This window comes from Onychomys torridus, chromosome 18 (genome assembly GCF_903995425.1).
Source record: "Onychomys torridus chromosome 18, mOncTor1.1, whole genome shotgun sequence".
Taxonomy (NCBI): domain Eukaryota; kingdom Metazoa; phylum Chordata; class Mammalia; order Rodentia; family Cricetidae; genus Onychomys; species Onychomys torridus.
In genome coordinates, this window is record NC_050460.1 from 6549207 (window position 1) to 6574485 (window position 25279).

The 25279-nt window shown below is 42.6% G+C and overlaps 1 protein-coding gene across 5 annotated transcripts in view; it reads right to left on the reverse strand.

The window, feature by feature from the left end:
• The window catches only part of Usp49 (ubiquitin specific peptidase 49), a 73455-nt gene that overhangs the window by 40284 nt on the left and 7892 nt on the right, over positions 1-25279 (reverse strand). For all 5 annotated transcript variants that reach the window (XM_036167606.1, XM_036167605.1, XM_036167604.1 and 2 more), the window contains one exon: positions 8454-8528. The gene's annotated coding sequence lies outside the window, so the exon portion shown is untranslated. The remainder of the gene's footprint in view (positions 1-8453; positions 8529-25279) is intronic.

Here is a 25279-nt window from a genome sequence, read left to right on the forward strand (position 1 = left end):
TTTATTTGTTTGTGAATTTTTAAGACAGGGCTTCTCTGTCCTAGCTGTCTTGAAACTTGCTTTGTAGACCAGGCTGGCCTCTAACTCATAGAGATCCACCGTCTCTGCCTCCTAAGTGCTGGGATTGAAGGTGAGCGCCACCATGCCCAGCAGGGACATTTTCTTTAGTGGTGTAGTCAAATAAATTCCCATTGACACTCTTGCAAACAACCCTAATGAAACTCACTGACTCACCAAAAAGTAAAAAGAAAAGAAGCAGGAAATAGGTCTAGTTAGTTGGGAAGAGAAAGAGGGTCAGCAGGAGGGGGGGGGGAGGTTAACAGAGTTGTGAAAATGATCAAAATACATAAAGGACATGTGTGAAAGTGTCACCATAGTTACCACCCCTTCAAGAGGAGACCCATGATGTTTTCAGTACTCATGTACCATACACCATGGATGTCACTGAATATGTACCATGACACACGCAACTATGCCTGTGAAATAATTTACACGTCTAGGGATATATTTACTGAAATTTGAGAGAAATGCTTTATAAGCCCCTTTCACACTCTCCACCAGCTGTGTTTCCCTAATGAAAGTGGCATCTTCAGTATGTTTCAGTATGACATTTGAAAAATTATATTCACATTTTTTCATTTGTATGGCTTTAATTGTGGTAAATATCAATTTTTTTGTTTTATGTGAATTGTTGGTGGAAATCTTTTTTTATTGGACTTGGTAAAAATTGATTTGTGAAAAAAATCGTGTGTTCTAATGAACTCAAAGTACTTATTTTCCAAGGGGGGGTGGGGAGAGAATGGCCCTTAAATTATATAATCCCTTTAATCCCAGCACAGGCAGAGGCAGGTGGATCTCTGAGTTCGAGGCCAGCCTGGTCTATGAAGGAGTTCCAGGAAAGCCAGGGCTACACAGAGAAACCCTATGTCAAAACAAACAAACAAACAAACAAATAAAATACTTACAATCATCTTAAAAATAAGATGACACATTGCATAGCAGTAAACAATGCAGTTCTCCAATGACATGTAGCATATGATGCAAGTATAGGATATTCAAACAAATGTCAAAAAGACATGGCATCTGTTCCAGATGTATTAGCCCAGGCCTTTAATCCCAGCAGAGGTAGGTGGGTCTCTGTGAGTTTGAGGTCAGTCCAGTCTACATTATCTGGCTCCAGGATAGCAGAGCTACATAATGAGACTTGGTCTCAAAAAACAAAATAAATAAAAAATTTTCCCTTAATTCAATATTTCTAACTTTCTTTTCTCTCCCCTTCCCCCCACAGTAGCCCTGCCTGTCCTGGAACTTGAATTGTAGGCCAGGCTGGCCTTTAACTCACAGAGATCCTCCTGCCTCTGCCTCAAGAATGTTGGGATTAAAGGCATGTGCCACTATGGCCCAGCTTAATTCAATACTTATAAACTGTTCCAAGACTTGAGTATGATCTTCTGGTTTACCTGACTTGAAAACCAGTAAGCAACTGGGCCGTGGTGGTGCGCGCCTTTAAACCCAGCACTCGGGAGGCAGAAGTAAGAGGATCTCTGTGAGTTTGAGGCCAGCCTGGTCTACAAAGCAAGTTCCAGGACAGGCAGGACTCTGTTACACAGAGAAACCCTGTCTCGAAAAAACAAAAACAAACAAACAAACAAACAAAAACAGAAAATCAGCTAGCAGCAAGGGAATAAAATTCATTCAGACACACATTTTCTCATTCATATTCATCCATTTTCACTTTCCCCCTTTCCCATTCTTTTTCCTTCCCTCCCTCTCTCCCTTTACTGGGCTAAGATTAATCCCGGAGGAGGCACGTGTACTAAGCAAGAACTTTACTACTGAGCAGCAGCCAGCTCTGCCATTCTCTTAAAAGCCTTATTTACATCAGTCAGTCAGTCACCAAGTGTGGTGATACTGTGTTCCCCGAAATAAACTTATGTGGGGTCAGAGAGCAGGATGGCTACAATATTAAACATGAGGATAGGCAGTGGTAGCACACGCCTTTAATCCTAGCATTCCAGAGACAGAAATCCTTCTGGATCTCTGAGTTCAAGGCCACATTAGAAACAGCCAGGCATGGTGACACACGCCTTTAAACCCAGAAATCGAGCCTTTAATCCCAGGGAGTGACGGCAGAAAGCAGAAAGATATATAAGGCGTGAGGACCAGAAACTAGCAGCATTTGGCTGGTTCAGCATTTGGCTGGTTAAGCATTCAGGCTTTGGAGCAGCACAGTTCAGCTGAGATTCATGTGGATGAGGACTCAGAAGCTTCCAGTCTGTGGAAATAAGTCCAGCTGAGGAACTGGTGAGGTGAGGCAGCTGTGGCTTGTTCTGTCTCTCTGATCTTCCAGCATTCACCCCAATAACTGGCCTCAGGTTTGATTTTATTAATAAGTACCTTTAAGATTCCTGCTACAACCAAGAACTACTAATTTAAAAAAATGAGTGTCAGGCAGGTGGCACACACCTGCCATCCCAGAACTAGGGGAAGGCTTGGGCTACAAAATATGTACTTGTTTTAAAAAAGAAAGTGTCAGGTCCTATCTAGCCTCTTTGCTAACAACAGTTTTTATTTGAGAACAGATCTAGGAGCTGGGGAGATAGCTTAATTGGAAAGTGTTTGCCTAGCAAGCAAAAGGATCTGAGCTAGGGCCTCAACACCTAGTAAAAGAAGACAAATATGGGGTTTGGAGAGATGGCTTGGCAGTAAAGAGCACTTGATGCTCTTACAGAGGACCTGGGTTCAGTTCCCAGAACCCACATGGTGGTTCACAACCAGTTGCAGGGGATCTAATGCCCTCTTGAGCACCAGGCACACACATGGATGAGAAACACACACACACACACACACACAATACTTAAAGAGTGGTACCTGAAGTTGCCCCTTCTCTACTGTCTACTTTTCTTTCCTGTTGCTGTGGTTAACACTCTGACAAAAACACTTAAGGAAAAGGGGAATTTGGCTTACAATTCCAGGTCACATCCATCACCGTGGGGAGGTCAAGGTGGCAGGAACTCGACGCGGCTGGTCACATGACATCCACAGTGATGATGGCATCCACAGTGATGATATCCACAGTGATGATGGCATCCACAGTGATGACATCCACAGGATGACATCCACAGTGATGATGGCATCCACAGTGATGACATCCACAGGATGACATCCACAGTGATGGCATCCACAGTGACGACATCCACAGTGATGGGCAGAGAACAATGAATACGTGTGTGCTAGTGTTCAGATAGCCTTCGTCGCTCTTACACACTCACGAGCCCTTCCCCAGGGCATGGTACCATTCACAGTGTCAAACATTCCCACCTCGTCACACAATCAAGACAACCCTACAATCCCTCATTGAGACTCCCTTCGAGAGAATTCTAGATTATGACTCACATAGATACACACATACACAAGAACACAATTAAAACATGTGTGGCGGTGCGCTCTCATAATCCCAACAGTTAGGAGTGAAGGTGGGAGGGTCAGGGGTCAGGAACTTGAGACTAGCCTGGGCTATATGAGACCCTGTTTTAAAAAAATAAGTTTGGTTAGATACTGTATCAGTTAGGGTTTCTATTGCCGTAATAAGACACTACAAGTTGGGTATGGTGGCACACGCCTTTAATCCCAGCACTCAGGAGGCAGAGGCAGGGAGATCTCTTTGAGTCCAAGGCAGCCTGGTCTACACAGCAAGTTCCAGGACAGTCAGGGATATATAGAGACCCTGTCTCAAAAGAATAATAAAAGTTCAAGTAAAGTGCATTTTGAGGTTAAAATAAAAACTAGAGAAACTCTGTGGTCATTCACAGTTTGAGTGTCAGCTTCTTTTCCCACGAGTACTCTACTGACGCTAGTGACTATCTGCACTTAGAAATGGCTGGAGTGGGCAAGTGATCGGACAGACATCGAGCTGATACAGGGGTCTGATGGCTGCATTAATTAGCTTTCAAATAGTTATTACGTGACTCAATCTAATGCGCCAAGTAATTAATCTCTTTTGATATGAAAATCTCTTCAAGGCAATTACAGGGCCTTAGGAGTAACGTACTATGTAAAGAAAATCTTACACAAGCAAGAATATTTTTTTTTTATTTTTATTTTTTTGGAGCTGAGGATCGAACCCAGGGCCTTGTGCTTGCTAGGCAAGCACTCTACCACTGAGCTAAATCCCCAACCCTAAGAATATTTTTCTTCGCCAGGAGGTGGTGGCGCACACTTTTAATCCCAGCACTCGGGAGGCAGAGGCAGGTGGATCTCTGTGAGTTCCAAGACCAGCCTGGTCTCCAAAGTGAGTTCCAGGAAAGGCGCAAAGCTACAGAGAAACCCTGTCTCGAAAAACTGAAAAAAAATTATATATATATATATACACATATTTTTTTTCCAAATAATAAAAAGAATAAACTTAAAACTAACTGGCATTTTATTTCCATTAAATATCTTGACAAAACTGGCACTAATTTTGAAAACAAATGAAATCAAATCAGATACAACAGAAATGCTGGGCAGACCCATCTCTATTGCTATACTGGGGTTCCATTAAGATACTTAACTTTTGGAAGGTGGATCTCTGAAGTTCAAGGCCAGCCTGAACTACAATGCGGGTTCCAGGATAGCCAAGGCTACACAGAGAAACCCTGTCTCCAAAAACCAAACCCCAAATAAATAAATAAATAAATAAATAAATAAATAAATAAATAAATAAATAAATAAATGATAGTAACCTTTCTAAGTCATTTGTTGCCTTTAAAAATAATTTTTAGGGCTGGAGAGATGGCTCAGAGGTTAAGAGCACCAACTGCTCTTCCAGAGTTCCTGAGTTCAATTCCCAGCAACCACATGGTAGCTGGCTCACAACCATCTGTAATGAGATCCAGCACCCTCTTCTGTATATATAATAAATAAATAAATCTTTTTTAAAAAGTAAAAACAATTTTTTGTTTTTGTTTTTTGAGACAGGGTTTCTCTGTAGCTTTGGAGGCTGTCCTGGAACTCGCTTTATAGACCAGGCTGGCCTCTATCTCACAGAGATCCACCTGCCTCTGACTCCCTAGTGCTGGGATTACAGGCGTGCGCCACCACCACCCGGCAATAATTTTTTTAAAAAGTCACAAAATGTCAAACCACACCATCCTTCAAGCACCTGTGTAATGGTATTTGCTCTGCCCATGACCCTGGGCTACACAGCCCAAAGGAGGCAGTGCTTAGTGTGGTTTTTAAGTCACCTCTGATAAAGGAGCTGGAGAAAGGACAGAGGCCCCTTCTCCAGGCTCCTGGCTGCGAGGTGGATTCACTCAGATCAGAGGATGACTTCTGCTGTCTACTCCATTCTGTAATCATGAGTGTATTTCCTCAATTTATATGTTAATAAATTCTGTTACCCATTTAATAGACTCATGTGGATTGATCTTAATATACCCGGGGAAATATGAGTCACTGAGTAAGTGTGTAAGATCCACAGTGATACCCAGGCACAGTAGCACACACTACAGAGAGCTATGAGCTCAAGGCCAGCCTAGGCTTCATGATGAGACCTTGAGAGCGCATGCTGCACACACACACACACACACACACACACACACACACACACACACACACACACACAGTGACTGTTAACTCAGATTCTCCTGGAAGGGGAGGGGGTGATGTCTGGGGCAACAGACTGAAAGGCTGGAAGGGACATGGGCTCTCTCTCATTTTGTTTACTACCTTGTTTCCAGTCCAACCACAGGACTGCAACAAAGTAGATGCTCGGCTAACACTATAAAGCAAGAAGCCAGGAACATGGCACACAAAGAACAGGGCTCCTGCTTCTGGCACTTTGGGCTTACTGCTCATAGCAAACCTACAGAGAAGAGCAAGCGGTATGTACCCTTTCTACAAATCTTTTTAACGTCCAAGACTAATTAAGGCAGAGACTCTTCATCTAACTCTACATCCAGTCAGTTTCATAGTATAGAGCCTTCTGAAAACTCACATTCCCAGGAATGGATAAGGATGGAAAACAAATCATGTTTTAATATTGTTATTAAAACAAAGCCAACCTCATCAACCTCAAAAAGTCTGAGCAGTTCCTGGAATCCCTGCAAGACATTGTTAAGGGCAGACATACTTGGATCTCCATTTAGGAAAGATGCTCAAACAATGGATGGGGGGGGGGGGGGGAGAAAAGAGAAAGGAAGCCATCCCGCATGCAACATCCCGCATGCGACACCACTTGGAGCAAAGCCAAGACGTCAGCGTCACGGGTCTTGAACGATCACTCTTCATCCTTCAGCACCCAGTTCCCTCATTCATTAACATCAGGCAGCGACTGCTGTTTGAAAAGAGAAACCAATGCTTCCTCCGACAAGACAAGGCCAGAACAGGAAGCACAGAGGCCCCTGATCCGCGCACTCGGGAGGCAGAGGCAGGCGGATCTGTCTACGGGGCTCAAGGACAGTCAGAGCTACACAGAGAAACTCTGACTCAAACAGCAACAACAAAATAGACCAAGGGAGGAAAAAGACAACAGCCACTGCTCACAAACCTCCGGCAACTCCAGTTCCAGGGGATAGAGCGCCCTCTTCTGGCCACCATGAACACCAAGCACACATGGTAAACAGGTATATGTAAGCAAAACACACACACACACACACACACACACACACACACACACACACACCCCAAAACAAAAAAACAAACAAACCAACAACACATTTTCAAAGGTACAATAATACTTTACAATAACAAAAAAGAAACTCAAAAGCAGGGGCATGGTGCTATACATCTGCTTCCCAAGACTGAGGTGAATGTTGGAGGATCAGGAGTTCAAGCTCACCCTCAGCTCCATAGTGAGTTCAAGGCCAGCTTGTCTCAAAAAAAAAAAAAAAAAAAAAAATTCAGAGGACTCTTCATTCAACTAGGCTGTCAGACTCAGAACAGAAAATCTGCCATAGCTATCTAGAAAGAAGAAAAACTACGTGCATCCTGCACAGACAGAACTTTTTTTTTGGGGGGGGGGGGGCAGGATCTTACTATGGAGCTGAGGTTTGGCCTCAAATTCATGATCCTTCTGCTTCAGCCTCCTGAGTGCTGGACTACTGGTGCATGCCACCAGCAGCTGACATAAGCTGAGGTAGAACTATTATATATAGCCCAAGAATGGTTGTTTATCCACATACACTGTAAGATACCCAGTGAGAGCTGGAGGTGTATAACTCTGTTCTCACAGTTGAGCAATACACTCCAAGAGAATGAAATGAGGCTAAATGGAAACTTCCCCTAAAGACTCTCTTGCCCTCAGCATTAGCCTTCCCTAAGACAGGTGAACCCCCAGAATATAACGTCACAGAGCGATGCATAAACATGCTAACTGGGACAGTACCTGACACCCGTAGCTGGTCGTTACCAAGTACTCCCTATGTTCCAGGCATCACTGCACATTTGTCATAGGGACTAGTTAGTCCTCTGCAGCAACATATTAAGTATTTTATTGTCTCTACTTTTAAGTCGGGGAATTGAAGCCCAGAAACCAACTTACTCAAGCAAGCTAAGAACAACTGCCCCAAAGCTGTCTGCTCTCAAAGCTCCTGTTTTCAATCAGTAGACCAATGGTCTCAACCTGTGGGTCACAAACCCTTGGGGCTTATCGAATGACCTTTCACAGGAGTTGCATGCCAGATATTTACATTATGATTCATAACACTAGCAACATTACAGTTATGAAGTAGAGATGAAAATAGTTGCATGGTTGGGAGTTCCACACCATGAGGACCTGTGTTAAAGGTCACAGCACTAGGTGGGTTGGGAAGCCCTGCACCAGACAGAGAAGAAGGCTGCCCAAATAAATGCTGCATAAACTTCTAGACTCTGGTAGGGACCTCATACTCGTGGACAGTTTTGGTTATCTAGAATATTTGGATTCTAGACAATAAAAATCTATGAGCTTTTGAAATTTTATTTGATTGCCTCTTGACACATACCTGCAGTTGCTCAAGTGAACAAGACCCCCACGGTGAGCCTGATGTCACAGCAGCTGGCAGTACTGGCGGGGGAAGAGTGGGTAATTACTCTTGACAGGCATGGCGAGTGCAGTCTCTAGTCAACCACCAATTGACTTCAAGCTTTGTTTCAGTATTCTTGCTACTCTCAAGGCCCATTTGATCTCTAAATACAACTGTACTTCCTCTTAGTTGATGGTATGAAAAATGTGCAAGGTTAAGATGGATGCTGGGATCAGAAGTTCAGAACATCACCAAGAAACAGATCAAAGCCTGGCTATAGCTCAATGGTAGAGCACTTGCCTAGCAAACACAAGGCCCTGGGTTCGGTCCTCAGCTCCGGCAAAAACAAAACAAAACAAAAAAAAACAGATCATAATTAACACTCCTTCAACAAGACTGTAAACAGACTGGTCATACCATCAGGAATGATTCTCATTAATAAGATTTTACTACAGCTTTGTTCCTTACCCATTAAACAGCTTTTTTCCATCTTCTTCCATATTATCACATATTCATTGGCTGGGTTTTCTTCTTCTCTGTTACCTATGAGGGGAAACAATCTGTGAGCCTGAGCTGATACATGGCAAGAAAAAAGCAATTTTATAAATTTTATTATAAATTCAGAAAAGGATTAATATATTACAACACAATGAAATCCCTACAACTTTTTGATATTGACATTCTAAAAAATAGGAAAAAAATATGACCCAAAGATTCAGTCATTTACAGGAAGAATGAACCATAAACACAAGCATTAAAGGTTTTCTTCTAGCCAGGCAGTGGTGGCGCACGCTCTTAATTCCAGCACTTGGGAGGCAGAGGCAGGTGAATCTCTGAGTTCGAGGCCAGCCTGGTCTATAGAGCAAGTTCCAGAACAGCCAGGCTACACAGAGAAACCCTATTTAAAAAAAACTAACTAAATAAATAAATAAATAATTTTTAAATTAAATAAAGGTTTTCTTCCGAAAAAAGTGGATTTCTGTAAAGAATACACATTGTCTTTACATAACTTAAAAACTGTCAGAACTGAAAACTCATGCTAACAAAAATATTCAAGTATCAAAAGCTAAACTTATTTATGCATAAGTGAAATGAATAATGGTTCAGAAAGGGTATGAGACAATTCCTTTGTGTTAACTGGGTTTATGTCCTATATGTAAGCAGCAAGTATCTTTAAAGGCAACATATTCTATACACCAGGATATTATATTAAGCAAAGGTAACTAGAGTTTATGAGTTCAATAAATTACACATTGTTTAGACTTCTGACACTTTATTGAGGATTTAATAAAGTGTATTAGCTGCTATGTAACAGGATGGCAAATTCTCCATTTTATCAGGCTAACAGTGAACACAAGAATTCCTCTTAAAAGAAACTTGCTTTGCAAAAATACGCACCCTTGGTATGGGGCCCCAACCTCTCCGGTCCAGTCCCCTTAGAGTGGGTGGTTCCCTGAAGAATGGCTGTCTGTCAAGAAAGGGAGATTGCTCTGCGTTCTCCAGGAGAAGAATTTGTTGTTCTATCTCTAAAGGCCTGAGAGAATGGGGAGAGGACCGAGCAGAAAGGAAGAGCCAGTACAATAGGGCCAAGCTGGGACTGGGGGGGGGGGGGGGGCGCCCAGGCCAGGCACCGCCAAAAGTTGTCTGCATTAATGCAAAGCTAGGCTCTCCACCTCTATTCTGCTCCCTTTCTTTAGTTAGATATACAAATCCACAATGCGCCGTGTGAATAGAGCCTTTCTGAAAATCAGAGGCTCCAAGTTTCACATCTGGGTGCACTTGGCGCAAATCAGTCACATGGGGCAAGAAAGTCTGGCCCCACATGGCAGAAGGAGTTGCAAGACCATGAAACTCAGATACTTTTAGGGAGAGCTTTTATCTGCTATATATTATAGGCTGCAGGGCTGAGGCACTTACTCTGACAAACTGCACCAAAACTGTATGGATGGAGCCTCAAATTCAAACAGTCCCCCTGTCTCCTATTCAAACCTGATTGCCAAAGTAACAATACCCCCAAACACTAATTACAGTTAAAACCAAGTAATTTTAATTTAATTCTAGATGGCCCCTAAGCTAACTATGTTAACCACCTCTACACTCAATAGCATGTAGGATATGTAACCACATGGAATTTATGTTTAGCATCCTATATTTGATCTTGATCAAAAGGCCATGCTAGGTGTGGTGGCACATGCCTTTAATGCCAGTGCTTTAAAGACTGAAGCAGGTGGATATCTGAGTTTGAGGCCAGCCTGCTCTGTGGTGCTAAGTATAGAACTGAATATTGAATCCAGGGTTGTTCTCATCAGGCAAGCAGTCTACCAATAAACACTGTATCCCTAGCCTACAACCTTCACTTTCATAAGAGAAGCTGAGACAATAGCTCAGTGATAGTGTGCTTGCCTAGTGTGCTCAAGGCCCTCAGTTCAAATCCCAGCACCACAAATCTCAAATGAGATCTGGCTCTGTATTCATTATATCTAATAAGACACTAGAAGAACCTGTTTATAAGGGGCACAAGAGCATGGAAGTTTTCAAAAAGCCACAGATTTAGAATCAGGGGGCTTGAGCCTATGGCCCAGGCTTATGAGCTGTGAGACCCTGGACAACTCACCTATGACTTGAGACCCTACACTTCCTCCCTATAATGAATATAAAATCAGCTGTACTCCCAAAGATGTCACAAAGATCAATAAGAAAAATGTGTATAAATACATTATAAATAGACAAGAACTGTACACCTGTGATATTATTCTGGTTAGAGAACATAGTACTCAAACATTCCAGGAGCTCTGAGCAAGCTGTGAGGAAAGAGCCAGGTCATCTACAGAGAATGCAAAGAATTCTGAACTATGTTGGGCATTTGGTTCTTCATTTTAGTTAAATAATATCTGGTTTTAATCAACAAGCTTCATAGGAGCTAACGGACATAATTAGATGAGAATTCTACTAGACTGAGAATCTCTTCCTAGAAAGAAAGAGCTAGGAGCAATGGCTTAGTTGGTGTTCCTCCCAATCTTGCTAGTTAAATGTCAGCAGAAGCAATCCCAAACTGCATCTATAATGACCGGTGCTACCCATTTCATCACTTGGGAATTCTAATCCTGCTTTTATACCTCTACAGACAATAAATAGTGTTAAGTGCTGGGAAAAGGTCTAACCTTCACCATAGAGTCACACTGTTTTTATAACAGTAATTCTGTCATCAAGCATTCCTTAGAAATACTAGAAAATGGCCGGGCAGTGGTGGTGCACGCCTTTAATCCCAGCACTTGGGAGGCAGAGCCAGGTAGATCTCTGTGAGTTTGAGGCTAGCCTGGTCTACAGAGTGAGGTCCAGGACAGGCTCCAAAACTCAAAAAAAAAAAGAAAAGAAAAGAAAAGAAAAGAAATACTAGAAAATGGGCTGTAAAAATGGTTCAACAGTTAAGAGCACTGGCTGTTCTTCCAAAGGACCTGGCCTCAAATCTTAGCATCTACGCCTTCTTTTGGCTTCCAAGGGTACCCCCCCCCACACACACACATAGATAAATAAATAAAGTTCTAAAAAAGAAGAAAGACAGAGTAGACAATGGGCTGGAGAGATGACCTCAGTGGTTAACTACCGTGGAACACTCTTATTGGTTAAAAAAGAGCTGACTTGTCAACAGCTGGACAGGTAGAGGTTAGGGAGACTTGCAGACAAAAAGAGAGCATGAAGAAGGGAGGAGTCAAAGAAGAGACACAGAGAAGCAAGATGAATTTGCCATGGTCCTCAGTTCAATTCTCAGCAACCATATGGGTGGTTCAAAACCATCTACAATGAGATCTAGTGCCCTCTTCTGGGCAGAACACTGTATACCTAATAAATTAATAAATCTTTAAAAAAAAAAAGGTGGTGCAAAAACCACACACACACACACACACACACACACACACACACACACACACACAGAGCTAGTTAATAACAAGTGTGAGCTCTCGGTCGAGCATTTATAATTAATAAGTCTATGTGTGGTTATTTGGAAACTGGCTGGTGGGACAGAAAAGTCCACCTTCAGTTAAGAGCAAAAGCTGTTCTTGCAAAGAACCCAGGTTTGGTTCCCAAGCACCCATGTCAGGTTTTCATAAGGGCCTGTAGTGTGTGGGCATTGCATTCACACTTACAATATCCCCACCTAGACACACACACATACACAACCACATAAATTAAAATTTAAACGAAAAACGCCAGACACCAGTTTTACAAGCACAGAGCTGCAGCTTTAACGGGAGGGAACATGTGGGGATGTTCGCTGCACTCCACCAGACATCACTAGTGCTGGAGTGTTTCCAACACACTTGCTCTGTCAGGTGTCAACATGAGATAGGTGTCAGTGGTATGTGACAGAACAAAGTAGGGCCAGACTGCTCAGTAAATGACTAGCCCATGCACGGCTAAGGAAATAGAGGCACCGAGGGCCAGTGCTTAACTGGTGTATTCCAGTGACCAAGGAGCACAGTTTACAGTGTTGTGCCTATGGTTTTAAATCACTGAACGATGAACCTACCCTTTCCCACAACTCACTTTTAGAACCGACCAAGCAGGAACAGTAGTAGAAGAGAAGCCCTTTTAATGCTTGATTTAAGTTCTTTAAAACATAAACATTTGGCCTAATGTGGTGTGTCAGTACTGGCATCCCAGCACTCAGGAGGCTGGGCCAGGGAAAATGCCTTGACTTCATGGCCAGTCTTGGCTACATAGTTCTAAGGCCAGCCTGAGCTACAGAATAAGTCCCTAACTCCAAAAACCAAAAGAAAAAAAACCTTTAAATGTAAAGCGTAGATTTTCACAATTTTAAGATTCACCAAAATAAGCTAGACAGTGGTAGCACACTCCTTTAATCCCAGCACTCTGGAGGAAGAGGCAGAGGCATGTGGATCTCTGAGTTTAAGGCCAGCCTAGTCCACAGAGCAAGTTCCAGGACAGCTGAGGCTATACAGAGAAACAGAAACTTTTCTGTTCCACCAGCCAGTTTCCAAATAACCACACATAGACTTATTATTAATTATAAATGCTCGACCGATAGCTCACACTTGTTCTTAACTAGCTCTTTGTGTGTGTGTGTGTGTGTGTGTGTGTGTGTGTGTGTGTGTGTGGTTTTTTTGCACCACTTTTTTTTTTTAAAGATTTATTAATTTATTAGGTATACAGTGTTCTGCCCAGAAGAGGGTACTAGATCTCATTCACCAAAATAAAACTAGACCCCAACAAGGAAGAAAAATATAGCTTTTAAATTTCACAGAACAGTAAGTAAACTAAGAGAACATGTGGTGAGGTAAACCATGGATACATCATTTGGAGAAGACTTGGAATGTCTAGCTTGGTGGTAGATCCCTGGCCTAGCATGCCTGAGGCCCTGGGTTTAATCCTAGCATCATGGAGTGCTATTGCCGAGAATATCACACTTAGAGGAGAGGCTATTGTAGCCCTAGACAGAAGATTAACTCTGGTTAGCTGCTTCTACTCTGCATCTCAGATGCCATGTCTGTATATGGAACACTTGAGTTCTATTATGTTAACTTGCAAAATCCTTCAGATGTTATTAATCTCTGATCAAGCTCTATCAAGTGCATTCATCAAGGAGGAGCGCGAAAATGAACTTGCTATGTACAATTCTTCTACTGCAGCAAAAGCTGGCGACTGCCACAAGCCATCCTCTTTTTAAGTCCTACCAACTGGACACACTTGGGTGTCCAGTGAAATACATGGGCCAAGTCATCTGCTTTTAGCTCTGCTCCAGCAGTTACCCCACTGACACTGTAAACACGGGTCCGTAAGAGGAAGCAGGGTGAGCAATGGGCTCCCTGACTCCAAAGGACTCAGCACAAAAACACTTCAAATAAGAAAAATCACTCTTAGATGAGCTTTTAATCAATTCACTATTTTTATCTTTTGAGGGATGTATGCATGCGTGTGTACAATATGAGTATGTGTACATTCCTGTTTGTGAATACTGACACATGCCTGTAACAATATGTAGCAGTCAAAAGACAACCTCAGGTGCAGGTTACTGCTGGATGTGGTGGCATACACCTTTTTCCCCAGCACCATGGAGACAGAGGTAGGCAGATAGCTTTGAGTTCAAGGCTAGCCTGGTCTACATAGGGAGTTTCTGACAACCAGGACTGCAAATGACTGAAATGTCTTTTTTTAAAAAAAGTAAAATTGTAGAGACTGAAAAGAAAATTGAATGGCGCTAAGACACACCCGAATGTTGTGGAATATTACTTTAAGTATGTAAAGATGTGTTATATTTGTTTATGCTGCATTTGTTTAATAATGTAAGGATGTGTTGCTATTTCACCTTGCCTGCCTAAGGCACCTGACTGGTCTAGTAAAAAGCTGTATGGCCAATAGCTAGGCAGTAGAGGGATAGGCAGGCCTGACAGGCAGAGAGAATAAGTAGAAGGAGGAATCTAGGTGAGAGAGAGAGAGGGGGAAAAAAAAGAAAAAGAAGAAGAAGAAGATAGGAGAGGAGGAGAGGAGGAGAGGAGGGGAGGGGAGGGGAGGGGAGGGGAGAGGAGAGGAGAGGAGAGGAGAGGAGAGGAGAGGAGAGAAGGGAGGTGCCTAGGGCCAGCCAGCCAGATATGAGTAATGTAAGGTTAGAAGTCCCAAGCCAAAATGTAGATGAAGAGAAACGGGTTAAGTTATAAGAGCCAGTGGGACAAGCATAAGCTAAGGCCAAGCATTCATAACTAATTTTAAGTCTCCATGTCATGATTTGGGAGCTGGTTGGTAACCCAAAGGAAGCCTGCTACATCAGAATACCTTGGCATGCCTATGAAAAGGAGGATGTTTGGGTGGGAGCTCCACCTCAACCCCTGGCACCCTGGCATCCCTACACCCAGAGTCTGGAATGTTTGGAAGGAGTCTGGTGGAAGATCCACCTCAACTCCCCTCCCCATCTCTTTCCCTAAGCCCACCAAACACAGCTCCTCCCCCAGAGAGGCTCAAGACCACTCTCACAGGGTATATAAGCAGCATCCCCAAAAACAGACATGTGGTTCTTCCGGTCTCATGTCCCAGTCTCCTCTCTGTGGGGCTGGGGAAGCACCTGGGAGCACTTTACCCATTAGACCTGGGCTTTCCAATTCGGTCTGATCCGGTTTGCTGTGTCGGCAGAGTGGCCTTCGGGGAGACAGAAGGCTTCTCAGAGGACAGCAGGCAGACCTGCAGAACAGCGAAAACTTCTACCCCAAGATTTCCACTCTAACTCCTAGTGGCCACTGACCAAGGCTGAGAGGGTTAGTCTCCAGAAAGATGACTAGTGACTCTGGGTTTAGATACACCAAGGACAGTAGAGCAGTGCTATGAGAAAAACACCCACAAATGCCAACTACTATCAGCGACCCTTCAAAAGAATTAGGTCCCTGGTTAATCAATTTTACAGGGAAGAACTCTGGATAAATGTAACAAGTCTGGCAAAACCAGACTTTAGATCTTTAGCGGCTCATTCCTGAATGAATAAGATACTCACAGTTATATATTTAAGGCAAATCTCTAGATAAAAGACCAAGACAAATAAGGTAATTTTAAAAAACGCTAAGGTAAGCTGGGAGTGGTGGCGCATGCCCATTAACTCCAGTGCTTGGAAGGCACAGGCAAGTGGATCTCTGTGCATTTGAATCTAGTCTAGTCTATACACCGAGTTCCAGGACAGCCACAGCTATAGAATAGGGACCCTGTCTCAAAAAAAAAAAAAAAAAAAAAAAAAAAAAAAAAAAATTTGGAGATGGTTCAGTGGTTAAGAACATTTTCTGCTTTTGTAGAGGACCCAAGTTTGGTTCCCAGCATTTGTGGAGCTCCCAATTTTAACTACAACTCGAGGGCATTGTAGCTGCCTCTGGGCATCTGTGCACATATCCCACATACAGATAAATGCACATATACACATCTAAAAATAAAAATAAATCTCAAAGGTTTTTTTGTTTTGTTTGGGGGGGGGGGTGGAGGGTGTTGCTTTTTGAAACATAGTTTCAATGTAGCACAGCCTGGCTTTAAACTCACTGTGTCAGCAAGGACTGAGTGGGGATGGAACTCGGGTTTTTGTGCATGTTAGATGAGCACTCTACAACTCATCTTTATCCCAGACTCCTAACCCTGTCCTCTGCCATGGAAAGCAACTGTGGCTGTTTCTCCATGCTCTGATCTCCTGTCCCCTTGTTGGTTTGAGACGGGGTTATCATACAGCCTAGGCTGGCTTTGAGCTGGCTATGTAGCAGAGGTGGCCATCAATTCCGATCCTTTGCTTCTACTTCTCAAGTGGCTGGATTGCAGGCATACGCCACCATGCTTAATGATTTTTGATATCTTTTGATAGCCTATTGAGTTTTGAGTACTGGGAGTTTGGGGGTTTTAATCAAACGAAGCCAAATTCACTCCAGTAAAGCCACTTGTCAGCGTTCAGCATTAATGAAGACAATCAGAAAAGACAAATGGCAAGGTAGGGAGTAACTGTAGCATACCCCACAGCCTTTAAGTAGAACATTTAAGAAAAAAAATTCCCCTAGAATCAGGAAGTCAATCATACTTTATACTTTTGCACAAAGTGTAACCTCCCCTTTATGTTTGTTTGTTTGAGATAGGCTCTCACTATGTTATCCAAACAGACCTGAAATCTTGTGTTCAAGAGATCCTCCTGGGCCAGCAAGATGACTCGGTGGTCAAATGCACTTGTCACACAGCTTAGCTACCTGAATTTGATCCCTGGACCCCACAAAAGTGGGAAGGAGAGAAGTGACTCCACAAAATTGTCCTTTGACCTCCACACACACATATCATGCACACACAAATACATATTAAAAATAAAAAAAAATACTTAGCCAGGTGCAGTGGTACACATCTTTAATTCCAGCACTCTAGAGGCAGAGGGAGCTCCATGGCAGTCAGTGCTACAAAGTGAAACAATTTCTCAAAAACATTTTTTTCAAAGAAATAAAAAGGAATAATAATAAAGCAATCCTATCTTAACCTCCCCAGTATCTGAGACTACAAAATGTGTGTCATTTAAAGTGTTAGAAACTGTATTACTATTCTTTTTTCTTTTTTAAGATTTATTTATTTATTATGTATACAGAAGAGGGTGCCAGATCTCATTACAGATGGCTGTGAGCCACCATGTGGGTGCTGGGAATTGAACTCAGGACCTCTGGAAGAGCAGTCAGTGCTCTTAACCTCTGAGCCATCTCTCCAGCCCCTGTATTACTATTCTTAAAAATGTCTTCTATCTTAAAAACAAAAAATCAACCATGTTTATTCTTTCATGCGTGCGCGCGCGCGCATGTGTATGTGTGTGTGTGTGTGTGTGTGTGTGTGTGTGTAAGTGTGCGCGTACGCTATGCCAGATCTTGCTAAATTAGCCTAAAGTTAAAACAATGTCAGTCAAAACTGCAATAGGAGATTGAGGATATCTCAGCTGTGGAGGTCCTAGATTTGGTCCCTAACACAAGAAAAAAAGAAGGGAAGGGAGGATAGAAATAAAGGAAAGGAAGGAGGCAAGGAAGGAAGGGTCTACATACATTATAGCAGGAGAAGTAAATCCATAAAGCTAAAAGAAAGAAATCTAGGAGACAACCTGGGAATGTTAAGTCCAAGAAGCACTAGTAAGGAAAACATATTAAGGCTAAAAGTCTTTTTTTTTTTTTTTTTTTTTTTGTGGAGCTGAGGATCGAACCTAGGGCCTTGTGCTTGTTAGGCAAACGCTCTACCACTGAGCTAAATCCCCAGCCCAAGGCTAAAAGTCTTAATGGGTCTAACTACATGAAATTCAAGCATTTGAACAACACAGACAAATAGATGAAACTCAAATATTCTTATGGTTCAAAACCAACCAGGGATTGTGTGACTATGTCTAGATATTAAGTTTATGATTATTATGATCATATGTAATTTCTAGTTTGTATAGGAAACAAAGAACATACAGAGGCAGTGCACAAAAGGGAAACAATCAACTGAAACATGAAGAAATGCTCCAGCTCATCAGTGTTACACGAGTTACATTCAAACATTACTACGAAATGGTAAAAAGGAGACCAAGGATTGGGGCAGTATAGAAATGCCACGCTTGTGGGGTGCAAAGTGATACATCCACTCAGTTCCTTACAGTACTTATGCCATCATGGCAAGCCTGAGTCTGTTTCCCAGAAATTCTAAAACATGCCCGCATTAGGCACTGCAAGACTGCTATTGGTAGTATTGTTTACAGTAGCCTGGGTACCATTGCTATGGGGATCTACATACACCATGGAATACTATGCAACAGTTAAGACCGATTAGCTAAGTCTGCATCCAGCGTAAGTAGATCTTCAAATAGTAAACAAAGTGAAAACCAGAGTAAGATGGCATTTCCAAGAGATTCTAAAGCCAAATTCTAAAATAGCAGGGTGGAACCAAATATTTTGTGACTAAAGATAAACACCACCCTATTACTAAATGTTTTACAAAGATGTATGTATAATTAAGAGCTTATATAAGCTATGTTGGGGAGGATTCTGTAGGGAAGGAATACGGGAAAGGTGAACAGAGGCCTTTGTCCACTGCAAGAATACCCAAACCATGGAAGAGTAAAGGTCTCCAAGCCTGATGAGCTTGTTTTGATCCCTAGGATATATCAGAAAAAGAGAGCCAACTCCCACCCACAGTTATCCTTCAGCCTACACACACAACCCATAATAATAATAAAAAAATCTTTCTTAAAGGGCAAGGTGTGGTGGCACAAGCCTTTAATTCCAACACGCAGGAGGCAGAGCCAGCTGGATCTCTGTGAATTTGAGGCCAACCTAGTCTACATAGTGAGTTCCAGACCAATCAGGGCTACATAGTGAAACTGTCTTAAAAAAACAAAACAAAACGAAAACCTCCCAAAATCTGAAGAACAATTTTGTACTCATGCATACATTAATTGATGCAATGAAACCTTCTAAAATCTCTTACACGGCAAGAGTTACATTTAAATAGACATACAGGGGACAAGTCAATTATATATATTACTACTACAAAGTGAGAAGTTCAACATGTGTCTATATATTGTATGTACTTGTTATTGATTGTGGGTTTGTATATGTGTGTGTGCTCCTGAATGTGTGTGGAGGTGCATGTGGAGGCCAGAGGTCAACACCAGGTGTCCTTCCTTGATCATGTACCACCACTGTTTAGTTTTGGAGGTGGAGTCTCACTGAAACTCATGATTTGGTTAAGCTGGCTGGCTGAGGAGCTTCTCTGCTCCCCAGCCCTATGGCACTGAGACTGTAGGAGCAGCACTTTATTGACTAAGCAATCTCCCAGGATCTTAACTTTTTTTAAAAAACGATTTATTTATATGTATGAGTTTTTGTTTGTATGCATGTATATGCACTACATGTGTTCCCATAGATTTCAAAAAAAGGCATCAGATAACCCAGAACTGAACCCAGGTCCTCTGGAAGAGCAGCTGTGCTCTTAACCACTGAACCATCCCTCCAACCTCAGAACTCATCATTCTCAAAACTACATGAAGCTGTACTTGAACCCGAGCCTGATGCACACCAGGCAAGCGCTATGCTCCACTAAGCTATATCCTTCAATTTTTCCATAAAATAGAAATACATTTGGAGAGCCAAATGCGGTGGCTCACACTTTTAATGCCAGCACTTGGGAGGCTGAGGCAGGATCAAGAAATCAAGACTAGTGCAAATTCAAGGTCAGTCTGGACTACAGGAGATCCTATCTCCAAAAAAATAAAACAAAACAGAAATACTAAAAGGCAGCTTTAAGTTCTTTAAACAACAAGTTGGGATGGGACACAAAAGCAAAATCTAAAGCTCTAGTGACAGCCATGCCTCAGTCCACAAGGAAGACACATTCCCTCACACTTCCACTGGATAAACAACTACTATTGGGATAATTTTCAAAAAAAGACAATAAAAACAACATCAAAACCTTCTACCTGCTCAGGAACCATCTCAGCAGACCCCATGTCCTGAGAGACTTCACAGGCAGACTGGGGACTCGACATCGGTGCCTCACAATGTGCTCATGACCACATGCTAACACAAACTGAAGCACACTGGGAGGGGCTGTCAATTCCGTACTCACTGCACAAGCCCTGAAGACCTCCGTTCCCACATACAAAGTAAGGCACGGTGGTTAACTCTCTTGTAATCCCAGTGGCAGAGAGGTAGAGACAGGAGCATCTTTTGGGTTCTTTGGCTGGCCAGCCCCAGGTCCCAGTAAGAGACTCTCTCTCAAGAACAACATAGATGGCTCCTGTAGGATGACATGAGTTTGACCTCTGACCTTCACACACACTTGAACACACACATGTACATTCATGCATGTACAAAGAACCTGATTAACACGTTCAGTGCGGTCACCACAGCTCTACTCTACATCTTCTTAGGACAGAGCATGGGGTTAAATAACAAGCAAAACTGTCACCTTCCCCCTTTTCTCTGGTCTTTTTAGACAAGGTCTAGCTATGTAGCCCAGGCTAGCTTAAACATGTGGTTGTCAACTTGCCTTAGCCTCCTCCGTGCTGGTACTACAGTATGAGGCACCATGTCAGGCATTATACCTCTCTCTCTCTCTCTCTCTCTCTCTCTCTCTCTCTCTCTCTCTCTCTCGGTTTTTCAAAACAGGGTCTCTCTGTGTGGCTTTGGAGCCTGTCTTGGATCTCGCTCTGTAGACCAGAGAGATCCACCTGCCTCTGCCTCCCGAGTGCTGGGATTAAAGGCGTGCGCCACCACCGCCCGGCCTGTACCTCTTTTTTTAATCTCAAATATATGAACATAGAACAAACTCCTAGGAAGGAATATATACATTTTAAATTCTAATAAACACTGCCCAATTCACCTCCACAAACGCTCCCATTCTTGATCACACTGTAAGAGGTTCTCAGCTTTCCCACAGCCTACTGGCAAGCACTGACTTCAAACGCCAGTCTTCCAGATATAGTAAACTAAGTCTCATTCTATACTTAAATGTTTTGAACTACTGACTTTAAAGCTCAGGTGCATTTTACAATGAATAGTAGCTGTAGATTAAGATGAACTGCTTACAGAAAAAAAAAAGTCAAGAGTCACATTAACAGTATAACCAGAGAAGCTGGTGTCGCTTACAGATTAAGAATTTCAGCATGGGGTACACCAAGGCATCAACTAAATGACACAGAGGTGTCACCAAGGCATACTTATTTGACTTTCACTTGACATGCAGCGACAAGGTCATTAGGCTCTGCCTGCATTCGGGACACTGGAGAGTGCATTTGGTTCTACAGTCCTGTTCTCACTTTCCCGGCTACACATTTACTTAGTTTTGCCACTCTGACCATGTTAGGACACTGCCGAACTACATCCCCAGCCTATAGAGTTCTTCTTTACTGATAACATCTCTCTGATCAATAGATTTTATGTAGTGTTGCTAGTGAATCTGATCTTTTCTAGATGTTATAAAGTACAAAGGTGCAATTGATGTCTAACCCTGAGCATCCAATAAAATTAAGATATAGATAGCTGTAATGAACATAGAAAAAGGAACAGAAAAGTAAACGTTGGGGCCAGTCAACATAGCTCAGTGGGTAAATGTTTGCCACCAAGCCTTATAACCTGTGTTTGATCCCTGGGACCCACATTAGTGGAAGGAGAGAACCAACTCCCACATTGTCCACTGACCTCCATAAATATAATCTGTGGCAGATGCAGACAACACACATACACTAAATAAATAATTTAAAAAAAAAGATTAAAGTTTAGCACTCCATGAGGATATCCTAGACATTCTGAGATTTGTTTCTTTTTTTTGTTTTGTTTTTGTTTTTTGTTTTTTTTGAGACAGGGTTCACCATGTAGCTTTGCACCTTTCCTGGAACTCGCTTTGTAGACCAGGCTGGCCTCAAACTCACAGAGATCCACCTGCCTCTGCCTCCCGAGTGCTGGGATTAAAAGCATGCGCCACCACCGCCAGGCGGGATTTGTTTCTTAATGTGGTAGTTTGAATAGGAATGGTCTCTGTAGGCTCATATATTTGAACACTTGGTCATTAGGGAGTGGTACTACTTGAGAGGGATTAAGAGATGTGACCTGTTGGAGTAGGTGTGGCCTTTTTGGAGGAAGTGTATCACTAGGGGTAGACTTTGGGGTTTCAGAAGCCCAAACCAGGTCTAGAGGCTCATTCTATTCCTGTTGCCTTCAGGTTCAGACATAGAATTCTCAGCTACCAAGTCTGCCTGTATGCTGCCATGTTCCCTACCATGAGGATAATAGACCAAACCTCTGAAACCATAGCCAGCCCCAATTTAATGCTTTCCTTTATAAGAGTTGCCATGGTTGTGGCGTCTCTTCACACCAATAGAACAATGACTAATAGACTTAAAGAGTTATTTTTTTAAGGATTTGCTTATTTTATATGTAAGTGCACAAGCCTGAGTAAGTATATGGGCATTACATAGGTGTAGGTGCCTGAGGAGGCCAGAAAGGGGTGTTAGAGTCCCTGGAACTGGAGTTACAGACAGTTGTGAACTGCCATTGTGGGTGTTGGGACCAAACCTCTTCTATAAGAGCAATAAGAATTCTTAACCACTGAGCCATCTTTCCAGCCTATTATTATTATTATTATTATTATTATTATTATGTGTATGTATGTATGTATGTATGAGGCAGTGGGGGTTATGTGCACTAGGTTTATGTGCCTGCAGAGGCCAGAAGAGGGCAATGGATCCCCTGGAGCTAGAGTAACAGATAGTTTTCAAACACCCAAAGTAGTCCTGAGAACCAAAATCTAGTCTCCTGTGATGCTCAGGTATGAAAACTGCAGATTACTTTGAATTCCAGCTCATTCTGCCTCCATCCCTCCTCCCCAAGTGCTGGGATCGCACCATGCCTGGCTGGGATTTGAGTTTATAAAAACAAAACACTAATTCAGACCCACATACTCTGTAAGTGACCACATAAATGAGATGACCTCTGTTCACAAGTGCTGATTCGCTGTCAAAGGCTCATGCCTATAAAGATAAACCTATTAGCAATGATGGCTGAAATAAGCTAGTCACACATTTTCTTACCCAGTTCTCTTCAAGATTACCTCCAGGTAACATTTTTTTTTTCAAGGAGAATCAAATTAGCTCTAACAGGGACTTTGACCTTACTATCCTGATAAATCAGTAGCTAATATTATAAAAATAAGTGGCATAATTTATCTGCCGTTCTAGAGGAGTTTCAGCTCAAAACTGAGAACCCAATAAACCTCTACCCATCCTAGTCAATTGTCAGGTAAGATTTCCATCATAGATGGGGTCTTCAGTCCTTTAAGAGTCAATGCTCTTGCGGCTTTCACACCCCCACATGGGCCTGTGCAAGGGAACACACAAAAGCGACCCTACAGATCCTCTCCACGTCAGATTGAACGAAGAAAGAGAGCAAGAGGCTGGAAAGAGCAGGACCTGGACGCAATATGTGCTAAAACTTAGCTGTGATTTATATTTTGGTCATTTAGCTGCCTTTTGAAAAAGCTGATACCATGGTAAGACTGTCTTTCTTTTGGGGAACAGAGCAGCAGATAAAAGCATCTTCCGAAGGCACCAGCGACGGTGCTGCCCTCCCACCACTGAGGAGTCACTGCCCATCTAGAGCAGCACTGCTGGGTGGCTTCTAAAGACAATGCTGGACGCCTGCTATTCTTCTAATGGGGTGGGAGCAGTAAACTATGCAGAGTGCTGTGCTAATCCTCCCCAAATCCCACAGCTCAGGGGTGGGGGGTGGGAAACAGCACACAAAATATCAAACTGAACCATGGGCAGTAGCTCTGGGTTCCAGAAGTTCCTAACATTCTTATATCTAAGGAGGGCACGGTGGAAAGGGAGAGAGACACATACAAAAGCCTATCAAAAACACGCAAAAACTAATTTTTACCCTGATTCTTCTAATGTGCTAGCCAACATTTGCCCCCAATCATTTGTCAGCCACCACTGCATGGAAGGCATGGAGCAGCAAGCATTTTCACACAGCGAGACTGGGAGAGATGCTACCAGAGTGTAAATTACTAATTAGCTCAAAGGAAGACAAAGAGAGAAAATACCTGTCACACAGTGCTGTTTACAACTTGACACATAATAAAAACAGCCCTGAACATTTCAGAGGAGCCCTTACTTCCCAGACTTCTATTAACATGTGAATGGAAAGGAATAGTATTATAGTCTTTAAAAACTGTCCATGTCTCAGAAACAATAACACATGACTAGAAACAATGCTTCCCAAATAATTTGTAATTTTCTCGTCCTTATGAAAGGAAAGTGTTTCTAATTATTACAATCAGCTTTTATAAGGAGCTATACTTCATAGCTCTGATAACAGCTTTAAAAGGAGGGAGAAAGGAGACAAAGCCCACAAGTTCTGTGTTTCACATTTGTCAGGATGCAACTAATAGCCTTCTGGCTTAAGTTAGACAGGCCTGTCTCCACTCACACATTTAACATCTTAAACACTGGAGAGTGACTGGAGACGAGATGGAGTCAGTTCATTTCCGTTTGGGGGTGGTGGCCATGTTACTATTTCTGTGGATCACCTCACTGTAAGGTAGACTTATTTGTATGACTTCAGGTCAACATTTCTGAAGTAGACCCTGTGTACCTTGACCCTCTCTGGCTCCTTGGAGCTGCATAGAGATCCTCGAGGTAGGAATTTCTTCTCAAATATTTCATGGCATGGCGTTCCACAGTCATCATCATGCAATATTAGCAGCTACTACATCCTAAGGATGTGAGTTCCAAGAAGTTCTCAACAGAAAAGCATTTGACAACACAATGTTCTGTTAATAGCAGGGACCTACACATCTGTCATTCACAGGTCACAGAATCTTTCCTGGCATCTACTAAAGAAAGCACACTGTATAACCTTAGGGAGTCCTCCTGATATTTATTTACTTAGGTTTCTTGAGAGAAGGTCTCACTGTTAGCCCAAGCTGGACAGAAACAATGTAGCCCAGGCTGGCCTGGAATTTATGGTAACCCTTATGGCCCAACCTGAGTGGTGTGATGCCAGGCCCTGTACCAATACTTCTGACTTCTAAATTCCATCTTGACATTACTTTGCCCTAAAGGCTTTGACTAAAATAAAATTTATACCAAACTTACTCCCTTTCATTTTTTCCCCAAGATAATAATTTACTTATTGAGACATGGTTTCTCTATATAGCCCTGGCTGTCCTGGAACTATATAGAGCAGGCTGGTCTCAAACTCAGAGATCTTCCTGCCTCTGCCTCTAGTGTGGGCCACCACACCTGGCCTCTATTTTAATTTTTTATT